This window comes from Choloepus didactylus, chromosome 12 (genome assembly GCF_015220235.1).
Source record: "Choloepus didactylus isolate mChoDid1 chromosome 12, mChoDid1.pri, whole genome shotgun sequence".
NCBI classification, from domain to species: domain Eukaryota; kingdom Metazoa; phylum Chordata; class Mammalia; order Pilosa; family Megalonychidae; genus Choloepus; species Choloepus didactylus.
In genome coordinates, this window is record NC_051318.1 from 100,721,981 (window position 1) to 100,735,355 (window position 13,375).

Consider the following 13,375-nt stretch of genomic DNA (forward strand, 5'->3'; position numbering starts at 1 on the left):
GAATCAGAATAAAAAATAAGAATAAAAAAGAACACCCAAATCACCCCCCCATCCCACCCTATTTTTCATTTAGGTTTTGTCCCCATTTTTCTACTCATCCACCCATACACTGGATAAAGAGGGTGCGATCCACAAGGTTTTCACAATCACACTGGCACCCCTTGTAAGATACATTGTTATACAATCATCTTCAAGAATCAAGGCTACTGGGTTGGAGTTTGGTAGTTTCAGGTATTTACTTCTAGCTATTCCAATATATTAAAACCTAAAAAGTGTGATCTATATAATGTGTAAGAATGTCCACCAGAGTGACCTCTCAACTCCATTTGAAATCTCTCAGCCACTGAAGTTCTATTTCGCTTTATTTTCACATCCCCCTTTTGGTCAAGAAGATGTTCTCAATCCCATGATGCTAGGTCCAGATTCATCCCTGGGAGTCATATCCTGCATTGCCAGGGAGATCTACACCCCTGGGAGTCAGATGTCACGTAGAGGGGAGGGCAGCAAGATCACCCGCCAAAGTGACTTAGAGAGGGCCAAATCTGAGCAACAAAGAGGCACTCAGGGGGAGACTAAAATAGCTAAGAAACTTTTGATACAAGAACATGAAGGGACTTTCTCTATCAGATTATCAAAACACACTATAAGCTGTGGTAATTTTAAAAGTGTGGTAATGGTACAAAAATAGACAAAAATCAATAGAGACAAAAACATGAATATTGTGATTATATTTATGTCAAATCAGAGGAGAAATAGTGACAGGACAATTGGTTATCCATTTGGATAGACATAAAGTTAGATCTGTTTACTCCATATGCAAATATAAATAACAGACAGATTGAAGAGCTAAATATAAAATATCAAAACTATAAAAGTATTGGAAGAAAATTCTGTTGCATGTATTTATAATCTTTAAGCAGGGGGAGGCATTACTAAACAAGATACAAAATCTAGATATCATGAGAAAAAACAGTATATATTTTATTACATTAAATATTAAGACTTTTGTACAATGAAAGACACCATAACATAAAACAAGTGACAGACTGAGAAATATATTTACAACATTAGAAAAAAAAACAAGCAAAGGATTAATGTGTGACTATACAAAGAGCAACTATAATTTTTTTAAACTGGCGTGGAGTTTGATTGAAAATAGGCAAAAGATATAGAGGAAATCAAAGGTCCAATATCATATGAAGTGACAGTGAATCGCTGTAGCAATCAGGAAAATGCAAATTGAATCAACAGTGAGCTATCACCTCCCTAACTTGGTAAAGGGAGAATGGTAAAGCCAGAGGCAGAGAGAGAGCTGGGGTCCGATGTTGGAGGACCTTCCATAAAGACTTTGGATTTAGGGGAGGAGAGTGTTGATGGGGTATTATCTTAACTTTTTATGTTGAAAAAACATTAACAGAAAAGTTGTAAGAATTGTACAAAGGACACCAATTTCCTCTTCATCTAGAATCTTGATCAATTGTTAGCATTTGTCACATTTGCTTCATCTCTTACTCAATCATTTTTCACCAAATATTTTTTTTTCCTCACCCTATCTGAGAGTAAATGCAGACATTATAACCCCTAACCCCTAAGTACTTCTGTATGAAACTCCTAAAAACAAGGATGCCCTTACATAACCAGGGCACAATTATCAATAAGGAAATTGAACACTGATAAAATACTACTGTCTAATAACTTCAATTTTCACCAACCACCCCAAGAATGTCCTTTTGAGCACCTTATTTTTTTCTGACCCAGAATCCAATCCAGGGTCACTCAGTGCATTGAATATCCTGTATCTTTGGTCTCCTTTAAGCTGGAACTGTCCCTCAGTCTTTTTGTTTGTTTGTTTTTCAGGACATTAATTTTTTTTAAGAGTAAAAGCAAGTTGGTTTGTAAGCTGCCCCTCAGTTTGGCCTTGTGTAAAAATTTCCCTCATGATTAAATGCCGGATATGTGTTTTTGGCAGTGATCCTACAAAAACGATGTGCCCTTCTCTGTGTGTCACATCAGGAGGCGCATAATATCACTTTTTCTCATTAGTGATGAAAGTTTTTGATCATTCATTTACGATGGTCTCACCTGTGTAAGTACCTCTTCCTGTCTATAATTAACAAAAAAAAATTGTGGAGAGATATTTTGAGGCTGTGTGACTATCCAGTTCCCCCATAAACTCTGACTCCATAGTCCTAAGGACTTTGGATTTTAAATTATGGGAAGCCATTGGAGGGTAATAGTGTGATCCCAATGTTTTTAAATTATACTGCATGTGTAAACACTCAGTAAAAGCCTGGGAGGATCTAAATGTCAATGGTTTAGTGGAATTCTATGTCGTGTACCCTTCAGTTTCCTGTGAAATTTTTAAAAACAGTTAAACAACAACAACAACAAAAACAATAAAGAAGGTCTGGAATCAGACAACGAATTTAGTTCCACAGCACCCATTACCGACTGTGTAATTTGAAGAATTTACTCACCCTCTCTGAGACTCAAATTCTTCTATAAACTGGGGATGATAATAGTAATGCGTGAATCAAAGAAGAACATGTATATAAAGCACTTGTCATACAAAGCGAATGCTGAATTCCTTTTTACGTTAAGTTGTTTTCTCTCATAGGTTTCCACCTGCTCTCTCTTCAAGGACTTCTTTCCATCAAATATGCTTGTTATTTTTCACAGCCAAAAAAATTTCACCTTCCCTCAGTACAGCTCCCACTTGCTCCCACTTGGGAAGCCAATATCTTGAAAGAAGGGCCTGTTCTCCTTGTGTGTATGTCTTCACTTCTAATTCCATCCTCACCGCAGGGCAATCTGCACTTCAGTCCTCCTCCTCTCCAGCCTCAGGGACTTTCCTAGCATCCTGGAAACCTCCATACTGTACATTCAGCAGCCCATGTCAGTCTCCTGACCATTCTATTCTTGAAAAGCTCTCTTCTGGTGGCTTCTGCTACCTTTGCCTGTGGATTTTCTCCCACCTTTCTGGCTGTCCTTCCCAGTCCTCCTTAAAGGATTCTTTTTCACTTTGGCCCGTAAGCATCAGTCTTCTGGGGGTTCAGTCGTCAGCCCTTTTCTCTTCTTCCAGCTCCAATAACACCTGTTCAGACAACTCCTTCTTGACACCTGGCCTAAAACAGTCATTCTCTACCACGTCATGCTGTTTATTGTCTTCTTAGCACTGTGACTGTTGGGAAATCTTGTTTACTGGGGGTGCTCACTGTTTATGGTCTGTCTTCCCCTCTGGAATGTAAGATCAGTGAGAAAAAGATCAGACGTCTTCACTGAGTCTTTCCCCAATGCTGGGGCAGTAATTAGCACTGAATGGCATTCAATTTGATGAATGAATGAATGAGTGGATGAATGAATGAATGCTATGTACTCTTCCTGAGCCATTTCTCTGTATCATACTGTGCTGGTTTGGATCTGTTAGGTACATCAGAAGAGACTATGTTCTTTTAATCCAATCTTGTGGGTGCAGATTTATTGGAGGTGGGAACTTTTGATTAGGTTGTTTCCATGGAGATATGATCCCACCCATTCAAGGTGGGTCTTAATCCTCTTGCTGGAGTCCTCTATGAGAGGATAAAAGGCAGAGACATTTAAGACAGAGCCCAGAAAAGCTAAGAGAGAAGATAAGAGAGGTTAGAAAGAAAATGTCCCAGGAGAAGCAAGAAGAACCCATGGGAGAAGCTGAAATAGAAGCCGACAGACATTTTGGGGAAAACCACTGAAACCAGAAGCTAAACCTTAGAGAGAAAATCAGCAGAGCCAGCCATGTGCCATCTCATGTGAAAGAGGAGACCTGGATGCCATTGGCCATTCTTCAGAGAAGGTATCATCCTGTTGATGCCTTAATTGGGACATTTTCAAACTGTAAATTTGTAAACTAATAAATCCTCATCGTAAAAGCCAACCTGTTTTTGGTACATTACATTCTGGCAGCTTTAGCAAACCAAACACATGCCATCACTTACTGTTTTAGTTTCCTAGGTGGCTGAAAGCAGATAACATGAAATGGATTTGGCTTAACAATGGGAATTTATTAGCTTCCAGCTTAAGGCAGAGAAAATATCCAAATCAAGTCATCATCAAGGTGATGCTTTCTTTCCAAAGACCAGCTGCCAGCGATGCTTGACTCATCTGCTGTATGGCATGGAACACAGCAGCATCTGCTGATCACTCCCTTCTTTTCCCAAGTTTTGTTGATTTCAGCTTCTTGCTTCCATGGTTTTTTCCCTCTTTGTCTGAATTTCATTCTCTATAAAGGACTCAGCAATATGTTTAAGACCCATCCTGATTGATGTGGGTCACACCTTAACTGAGGAAGCCTCATCAAAATACCCTATTTACAATGGGTCCACACCCACAGGAATGTATTAAATTTAAGAACATGCATTTCTGGGGTACATACAGCTTCAAACTACCACACTTACCATCTTCATGGTGATGGCTCCCTAAAATATAACTGTGGTTTAGCTTTCTCTTTCTCTAGTTCTATGGATGTGATAGATTGAACTTTGTACCCCAATTTAGACATGGTTTTTACTCTTAATCTGCATTCCTGTGGGAATAAACCCATTGTAAATAAAGCTGCTACTTTTAGCTAAGGTATGATCTAACTAAATGAGGGTAGTCCTTAATATTACTGGAGGCATTATAAAGATCCAGAAGCCTGAAATCAGTAGAAAACCAGAAGAGCAGAAGACGGGAGAGGATGTCTCTATGTGATGGGAAAGCCAAGGAACCCCAAGGATCGCCAGCATCCAGAACCACAACGTCAGTCTTTGGGGAAAAAAGCAAACTTTGCCAATACTTTTTTGTTGGACTTTCTTTGAAACCATAAGGCTAATAAATGTTTGTTGTTTAAGCAACTCTATTGTGTGGTATTTGTGATAGCAACTCTGGAATACTAAGACAATGGGCATATGTCAACTTTCTATGAGATGTTTCTCCTTGGATATCCACAAGCACCTCAAACTCAGCCTACTTGGTACTAAACTAATTTTTCTCATCTTTATACTTGATCCACTCCAGCCCATCTCCCAGGGCCCAGACAGAATCCTGGGCATCATCTTTGACTCCTTCTTTTTTACCTTTTCCATGAATTTAATTCCATGATTTGTCAACCTGCCTCTGAAATATCTCTCTAACTGCCCACCTCTCTTCACCACTGCCTACACCCTGTTCCAAACCATCATCATCTGACACCTTGTGGGATGGCTTCGAGCTATATACCCTAGAAAAACATGTTTTTAAATTTAATCCATCCCTGTGGGTGTGACTCCTTGTAAAGAGTACTTTCTAATGAGGTTACTTCAGTTAAGATGTAGCTCAACTGACTCAGGGTGGCTCTTAATCCTATTACTGAAGGACTTTTAGGGAAGGCCACATGGAGAAGGAGAGAGCCACAGGGAAAGCAGGCATAAGCAGACCATCAGCAGAGCCTGGAAGAGAAGAGAAAAGCCAGGAGATGCTGCCATGTGCATTGCCATGTAACAGAAAAGCCAAGGACCAAGGATCATGAGCAGTCAGCCCCAGAATACCACAGTCTTCTGGGAGAAAGCATTGCCTTTATGATGCCTTGATTTTGGATTTCAATAAATTTCCATTGTTTAAGCCAACCCATTGCATGGTATTTGCTTTGGCAGCCAGGAAACTTAAACACCTGGGTTGCTGCTACTTTCTCCTAACTGGTTTCTCAGCTCTTTTCTCATCTAGTCTTAATTCATCTTCCATACAACACCCAGAGTGGGCATTCTAAGGTACAAATCCAATATAAAGAACTTCCCTCTTTTAAATATAAAACTCTTCACTAGCATCTCATTCCTCAGGATGAAGGTCAAATTCTGTTAAGCAACTTGTCAGACCTTCAAGATCTTGTCCCTATTCAAGCTCCAGCACTGTCTCTCTTTATAGCCTAGAGTGGGTCAAATTGTGTCCCCCCCAAAATCTCTATCCAAGTCTTAACCCTCAGTTCCTGTGAATGTGACTTCATTTGGAAATGGAGTCTTTGCAGATGCCATCACATTAAGATGAGGTCATATTGGATTAGGGTTGGCCCTTAATCCAATATGACTGGGGTCTTTATAAGCAGAGGGAAGTTTAGACACATGGTCAGACAGAGACTAGATGCCACGAGAAGATGCCAACACACAGACACAGATCTTTGAAGATGGAGATTGGGAGTTACGCTGCAATAAGACAAGGTTTCCTGAGAACCACCAGAAGCTCAAAGAGGCAGGGAAAGATGCTCCCCTAGAACCTTCTGAGGCAGCAGGACCTTGCTGACACCTTGATTTCCAACATTTGGCCTCCAGAACTGCAAGACAATACATTTCTCTTGTTTTAGCCAGTTTGCGGTTATTTGTTGTAGCAGCCCTGGGAAACTAGTACATACCTCTCTCAGTTATTGTTTGTGTAACTCAGAATCACATCCATGCTCAGGCCCTCAGATGCAGTATATTTCCCCTTGTCTCTGGACCCTTGCCCATGTTCTCCTTCCTGCTGGGAACAGTGAGCCTTCCCCTTCCTGGGAAAAAAACTTCTGCTTATTCATCAATTCTTAGCTTCAGCATTACTTCTCTCAGAGCACCTTCTTTTACCCTCTAGGGATGATTAATTATCTCTTCCTTATATGTCTGTGTTTCATACTCCTCTCATATCATCATATTACTTAACTCCTATAGCAAATAAACCTAAAAATTCAGTAACTTACCAAAATAGTGGTTGATTTCTTTCTTGTGTTGCAGTCCAATGAGGGTGGCCGGGTGGACAAAGAGGAAGGGAGTTATGCTCCACAAAGTCATTCAAGAACCCAGACTGATGGAAGTGTTACCATTTTCAACATTTTTCAAAGCTTCCCTGGGCATCCACCTCCAGCTGTCATAAGGGGAAAACACAGAGGACAGGTGTGAGATTTCATAAGCCAGGCCTGGAAGTGGGCTTCAGCACTTCTGCTAACATTCGAACTCACCCACGTGGCCATATCTAACTGCCCAGAATCTAGGTAATATATAGCTGTGTTTCTAGGAAGGAGAGAAAACGGATTGGTGAACACCTAGTAGTCTCTGCTGGGAGCACTTTTCAAACACTGTGGTTATGACCTGTCAACTCATCTGCTTCTACATGGTCAACTCTGGGAAGACAAGGGCCATGTCTACAGTGTTCACATTTTATCCTTGGTGCCAGGCACAGAACTGGGATGTGTCTTAGTTTTTCCAAGCTGCTAAAACAAACACCATACAAGGGATTGGGTTAACAACAGGAATTTATCGGTGCATGGTTTCAGAGGCTAGAAGGTTTGTTTCCTCCTGAGGTTGGTCTCTTCTGGTTGACTGACAATTCTTGGTCCTTGGTTTTTCCATCATGTGATGTGGTGGGTTGAAGCTGCATGTACCCTGGAAAAACATGTTCTTAAATTTAATACATTCCTGTGGATGTGAACCCATTGTAAGTAGGAACTTTTGATGAAGGTACTTCACTTATGGTGTGTCCCACTTCAATCAGGATGGGCCTTAATCCTCTTACTGGAGTCCTTTATAAGAGAATGAAATTCAGACACACAGAGAGAGAAAGCCACAGGAAGCAAGAAGCTGGAACTGAACCCAAAATAGAAGGAAGAAAGCAAGAGACACCACCATGTGCTTTGCCATGTGACAGAGGAACCAAGGATCGCCAGCAGTGAGCCCCAGAATGCCACACTCTTTGGGGAAAAAGTGTCGTCTCGATGATGCCTTGATTTGGACATTTTCCCAGACTCCAAACTCATGAGCAAAGAAATTCCCATTGTTTAAGCTAAACCATGTTATGGTATCTGCTTGAGCAGCCCAAAAAATTAAAACACATGGTGATGCAAATGGCAGCATCTTCTCATTTCTTTTCTGGGTTCTGTTGACTTTCAGCTTCTGGATGTTCCCCTGGCTTCTCTCCCTCTGTCTAATTTCCTTTGCTTAAAAGAACTTCAGCCGTGTTGGATTGCTGTCTTTCTCATTTAGTTTGGGCACACCTTAACTAATACCATCTTCAAAGTCTTATTTACAAATGGGTTCACACTCACAGAGCAGGCATTGGGACCTGAAAATGCCTTTTATAGGGGACGTGATTCAATCCCCAACAATATGTAATAGGTGTACAGTGTTTTTTAAGTGAACAAATGAATGGAAGAACTTGGTTTAAATCTAGGCTCTTGCTCTATTCATTATACCATGATGACTCTCAAAAAATGTATTGCAATTAGGGGATCCTTTAGCAATATCAGAGAAAGGTCCCCTATATATGGTATTAAAATATGCTTAGACCATGGTGATAGGTTTCCCATTAGGTCTTTTGGGAAACTCAGTCAGTATTGGGGATAAAGAAGTTCCTTGCTGTCCACTTTGCATGATGTTTATAGTATAATCCTAACAATAGCATCTTACAGGGTTTCAAGTGCATCCATTTGATGCTTTTTTGCAGAGGAAACTAAGGCTCACATATGACCAAACAAAGAATCAAGAGTAGATCCCAGGTCTTCTGTAGTATTGCCCAGGACTCTTACCAAAAAAAACACTTGTACATTTACCAATAAAAATGAATTTTTCAATCAAAAGGCTTGCCCACAAAGCAAATTTCTGATGGAGTCCAGAGCTTTGAAAATTTTGCCTTCCCAATGAACTGCTATGCTTCTTTTGAGTAGACAATGGAAGTTGTATAGTCCATCATTATCTCTTCTCTACTTTAGTCATTAGGAAATTCAGAATAATGTTATCTGCTTAAATCAGAGGGCTTTCACATTCTAGGAATTCTAGTATAATCATTTCCCTGTCTCCCTTCTACCTCCTTTAATATTCTTATGTTTGTTACATTTATCTTAGTTTTCAGACTTGTTTAGGGGTCTTTTGGAGTAATAGTTCTGCATATAGTATTACTAGAATCCTTGGAAATTTTTGGAAGTTGAGTAAATAGATGCGTGCCACTGTTAGACTTCAGAGGTTTTTGTTTTTGTTTTAAATGTTGACTTATAATAAACACATTTGTACATAGGTTTTGAGAAACATGCAAAATTCTACTGAAAGAGACTTAAGAGATATAATAGCCAAATTCCATGTCTCATGCTTCTTTGTATTTTATTCTAAAAATCCAGCTACAAAAAAAAGAGAGAATTTTGAGACTCCTTGAGAAAGCTGAATATGAACTGGATATTCGATGATGCCAAGAACATACTGTTAATTTTGTTAGGTGCAACAAAGACATGGTTAGGTGAGAAAATGCATCCTCATATTAGAGATGCAAACTGAGTTATGTAGGAATGAAATGACTGGATGTCTGGATTTCACTTTTTAAAACTTTGGTTGTGGTGGTTTGAAACTGTTATATACCCCAGAAAATGCCATGTTCTTTTAATCCATGCCTGTGATTGCAGACCTGTCGTGGGTGGGACTTTTTCATTAAGCTGTTTCAATTGAGATGCGACCCAGCCCATTCAAGGTGGGTCTTAATCCTTTACTGGAGTTCTTTTTGAGAGGATAAAAGGCAGAGACATCTGGAGAGATCTGAGAGAGAGAGAAACACCCCAGAGATGCTAAGACAGAACCCACAGATGCTCAGAGAGAAAGCCACTGGAATCAAGCTGAAAGCAACAAAACCCAGGAGCAAAGGACCAGCAGACGCCAGCCACATACCTTCCCCGCTGACAGAGGTGTCTCAGAGGCCAGCAGCATTTCTTCAGAGAAGGTATCCTCTTGTTGATGCCTCGAGTTGGACATTTTCGTGGCTTTAAAATTATAACTTATAACTTAGTAAATCTCCATTGTTAAAAACTGACCCATTTCTGGTATATTGCCTTCTGGCAACTTTAGCAAACTGCAACATTGATGAAGAAAGAGAGAAAAGAAGAGAAGAGGAGAAGGAAGAGGAAGAGGAAAAGGACAGAGAGGAAAAAAGAGGAGGAGGAAGAGGAAGAGGAGAAAATGATAGATGTAGCAAGAGTGACACGATGCTAATAATTCAGGAATCTGTTGAATGCGTATCACAGATTCCTTATACTATTTTCTCTGTTTTCGTGCACATTTGAAAATAGTCAAAATTGTAAAAATTAAGAAATAAGTGTCAAACTTAAAAGCATGATATTTATAAAAAGAAAACGCAAAGTAATGTCTCTTTAGACTCAGAGCTCAAAGTGCATGTGCTCAAGCTTGGTTCAGATGTCAGTAAAGTTCAGGCTGATTATGAGCCTCTAATGTGCATGCCATGATTGGTGTCCTGCACTCCCAAGGTGGACACACGGAAGAAGGAGTATTAGAAGTCCCCAGAAATCAGAAACTAGTTCCCTCACAGAGTTATTGTAAGGCTCCAACAATCTTAAGAAAGATCCTGGGCTGAGAGCCTTGCCTGGCACTGAGCAATTCTCTGAAAGTGTTCACTATTATAAGTTTTCCAAAGTATCCCTGGATCTTCCATTGCCATATTCAGTCTGGCATGCTTACCTTAACTCCCAGACCAGTCCCTCCAGCCTAGACATCTGCAAATCTGGCTTCTACTGCACCTCACATCAAACATGTTTCTCTACACATAACTCCCATAAGCATCGTACACACACAGACACACCAGCCCAGAAAGGCAAAATGCTTGATGGGTAAGACCTCTATGCTCAGTGCCTGGTTTCCTGTAGAAGTTAGGCTGATGGTTCAATGCTTACATCATATGAATATCTTTAATTTAATAGTTAAGAAAAAGAAGTAGAAGGGCAGAGAAGCTCATTTCTGTGGATTGAATTATATATCCTGCATGACATTCAAAAGAAGATAAGTGGAATACAAATAAACTTTCTTGGCATATTAAAAGCTACTGTCAAAGACTTAGCTCTGAAATAAGTTATTTTGTGGGAAAGTACGTGCTTGGACTTAACATTGAGGCCTTTGGTGATAATTCATAAATATCATAGAAGCACTCTTGATGCACTTTAGGAACCCATGAAAATAGCAGCTTTGGGGACTTTTTTAACATCCTAGCAACTTTGAAAGCACCACAGGAAAATTGTGCAGATTTCTGTCTCAGGGACAGCGCTATTGCCTGTAGATTCCATGGGAATACACGGTGCTTTCGGTTATGAAATTTCAGCTCTAGCCTAAAATTTCCAGTCGGTCTTTGTGGTTTTGAAAACCTTGCAAAATGTTTTGCCTAAAATAGGATGTTGGGTATTATATAACTTAAAGAGTCAGATAAGGAAAGTGGGGTAAGATAGGGGAAATTTACTGTGCTTTAAGTGCCCCTTGTCTCTGAAGTATAATAAGGAAAATAACTTATATGCATAATGACATACTGCCAGCCATCTCCTGGACCCTTTATTACCTAACAGAAGCCCTAGGAAATAGAAGGCAAAAAGAGCCATGGAGAAGCAATTGATATTGGCACAGAAGAGTCCATCTTCCTGATAGCAAGGCCATTTTTCATACATAAACAGGCATGGGTTCATTTGGCAGGCTATATGCATTTTGTCACTATATTGTGTATCCTGACTTGGATGTATTTGATGTATTGTGTCTCCCAAAGTGCCATGTTTGATTCAATCTTGTGGGGGCAGATGTATTAGTGTTGATTAGGTTGGAATCTTTGGATTAGTTTGTTTCCATGGAGATGTGACCCACCCAACTTTGACTGAATTATTTCCACGGAGGTGTGGCCCTGCACGTTCAGTGTGGTTCTTGATTTAATCACTGGATTCCTTTAAAAACGCTGGCACAGACCCAGATGCTAGCTGGATTAGCTCAGAGATACTTGGAGTTTTGAACCCCTGACATTGGCTGCAGCTTAGAGAGACATTCTGAAGATGCCCAATGAAAGCTGACACTGGCATTTTGGAGAACGCCATTTTGAAATGCAACCTGAGAGCAAGCAGACGCCAGCTACGTGCCTTCCTAGCTAACGGAGGTTTTCTGGATGCCATCAGTGTTCTTCAGTGAAGTTACCCTACTGTTGATGCCTTTGTTTGGACATTTTCATGGCCATAAGACTGTAACTTTGTAATCAAATAAGCCCTCTTTATAAAAGCCAATCCATTTCTGGTGTTTTGCATAACAGCAGCATTAGCAAACTGGAACACTGTATAAATGGGAAATTATTTTCTTTGGCCTCATCTGCAGCACTTCTGATTTTTCCAGGCCCTGAACTCCCAAAGCGTGAGGTCTACCTCTGTCTCTGCTACTAACCTGATATGAGATCCTGGGCAGGTAAATAACTCTGACCTTCACCTCCCCTGTCTATAGCAGTTAAATTGGTAATCTCTAAGATCCCTGCCAGTTCTGACCTACATTTCTTTCATTTATTCATTCTTTTATTCATTGACTCAACAATAGTTTACTGAATATCTACTTTGAGTCAGGCTCTGTTCTGGGGATACAGCAGTGAACAAAAACACACAAAACCTATGCTCACTTGGAACTTACGTTCTAGGAAGCATTTTCTTTAACTTTAATGAAATAACAATTATGAGTCATGAAAATGCAAAATTTACACTGCCTTCTTTGATTATGGATTACATTTCTAGATTTTTCTGATCCTAAAAGTAATACATCAATTGATAATATCCTGTATTAGTGACGGTGTGGGAAAAGGAATGAGCAGCCTCTTAACACTGCTCGTGGGGATATAAATTGGTGCATCCATTTTGGAAGGTAATTTGGAAGTATCTATCACAATTTGAAATGCATATATACTTTGATCCAGCAATTCCCCTCTGTATCAGTTTGCCAGAGCAGTTATGACAAATACCACACAATGGGGTCGCTTAACTAACAAGCATTTGTTGCCTCGTGGTTTTGAAAGCTAGACTTCTGTTCTAGTTTGCTAATGCTGCCAGAATGCAAAACACCAGAGATGGATTGGCTTTTATAAAAGGGGGTTTATTTGGTTACACAGTTACAGTCTTAAGGCTATAAAGTGTCCAAGGTACAACACATCAGCAATTGGGTACCTTCACTGGAGGATGGCCCATGGTGTCCGGAAAACCTCTGTTATCTGGGAAGGCATGTGGCTTGCATCTGCTCCAAAGTTCTGTTTTCAAAATGTCTTTCTCCCAGGATGTTCCTCTCTAGGCTTCAGCTCCTCAAAAATGTCACTCCTAGTTGCACTTGGGGTATTTGTCCTCTCTTAGCTTCTCCAGAGCAAAAGTCTGCTTTCAATGGCCATCTTCAAACTGTCTCTCATCTGCAGCTTCTGTGCTTTCTTCAAAGTGTCCCTCTTGGCTGTAGCTCCTCTTCAAAACATCACCCACAGCTGCACTGAGTTCCCTCTGCCCATCAGCTCATTTATATGGCTCCACTGATCAAGGCCCACCCTACATGGGTGGGGCCACGCCTCCATGGAAATATCCAATCAGAGTCATCACCCACAATTGGGTGGG

At 40.3% G+C, this 13,375-nt stretch overlaps 1 long non-coding RNA gene across 1 annotated transcript in view; it reads right to left on the reverse strand.

The window, feature by feature from the left end:
- Window positions 1-1,135: 1,135 nt before the first annotated feature.
- LOC119506752 overlaps window positions 1,136-13,375 on the reverse strand; it is a 95,866-nt gene continuing 83,626 nt past the window's right edge. The window contains exons 2-3 of the long non-coding RNA XR_005211058.1: window positions 6,713-6,876; window positions 1,136-3,237 (exon numbers count right to left, since the gene is read on the reverse strand). This is a non-coding gene — a long non-coding RNA (uncharacterized LOC119506752). The remainder of the gene's footprint in view (window positions 3,238-6,712; window positions 6,877-13,375) is intronic.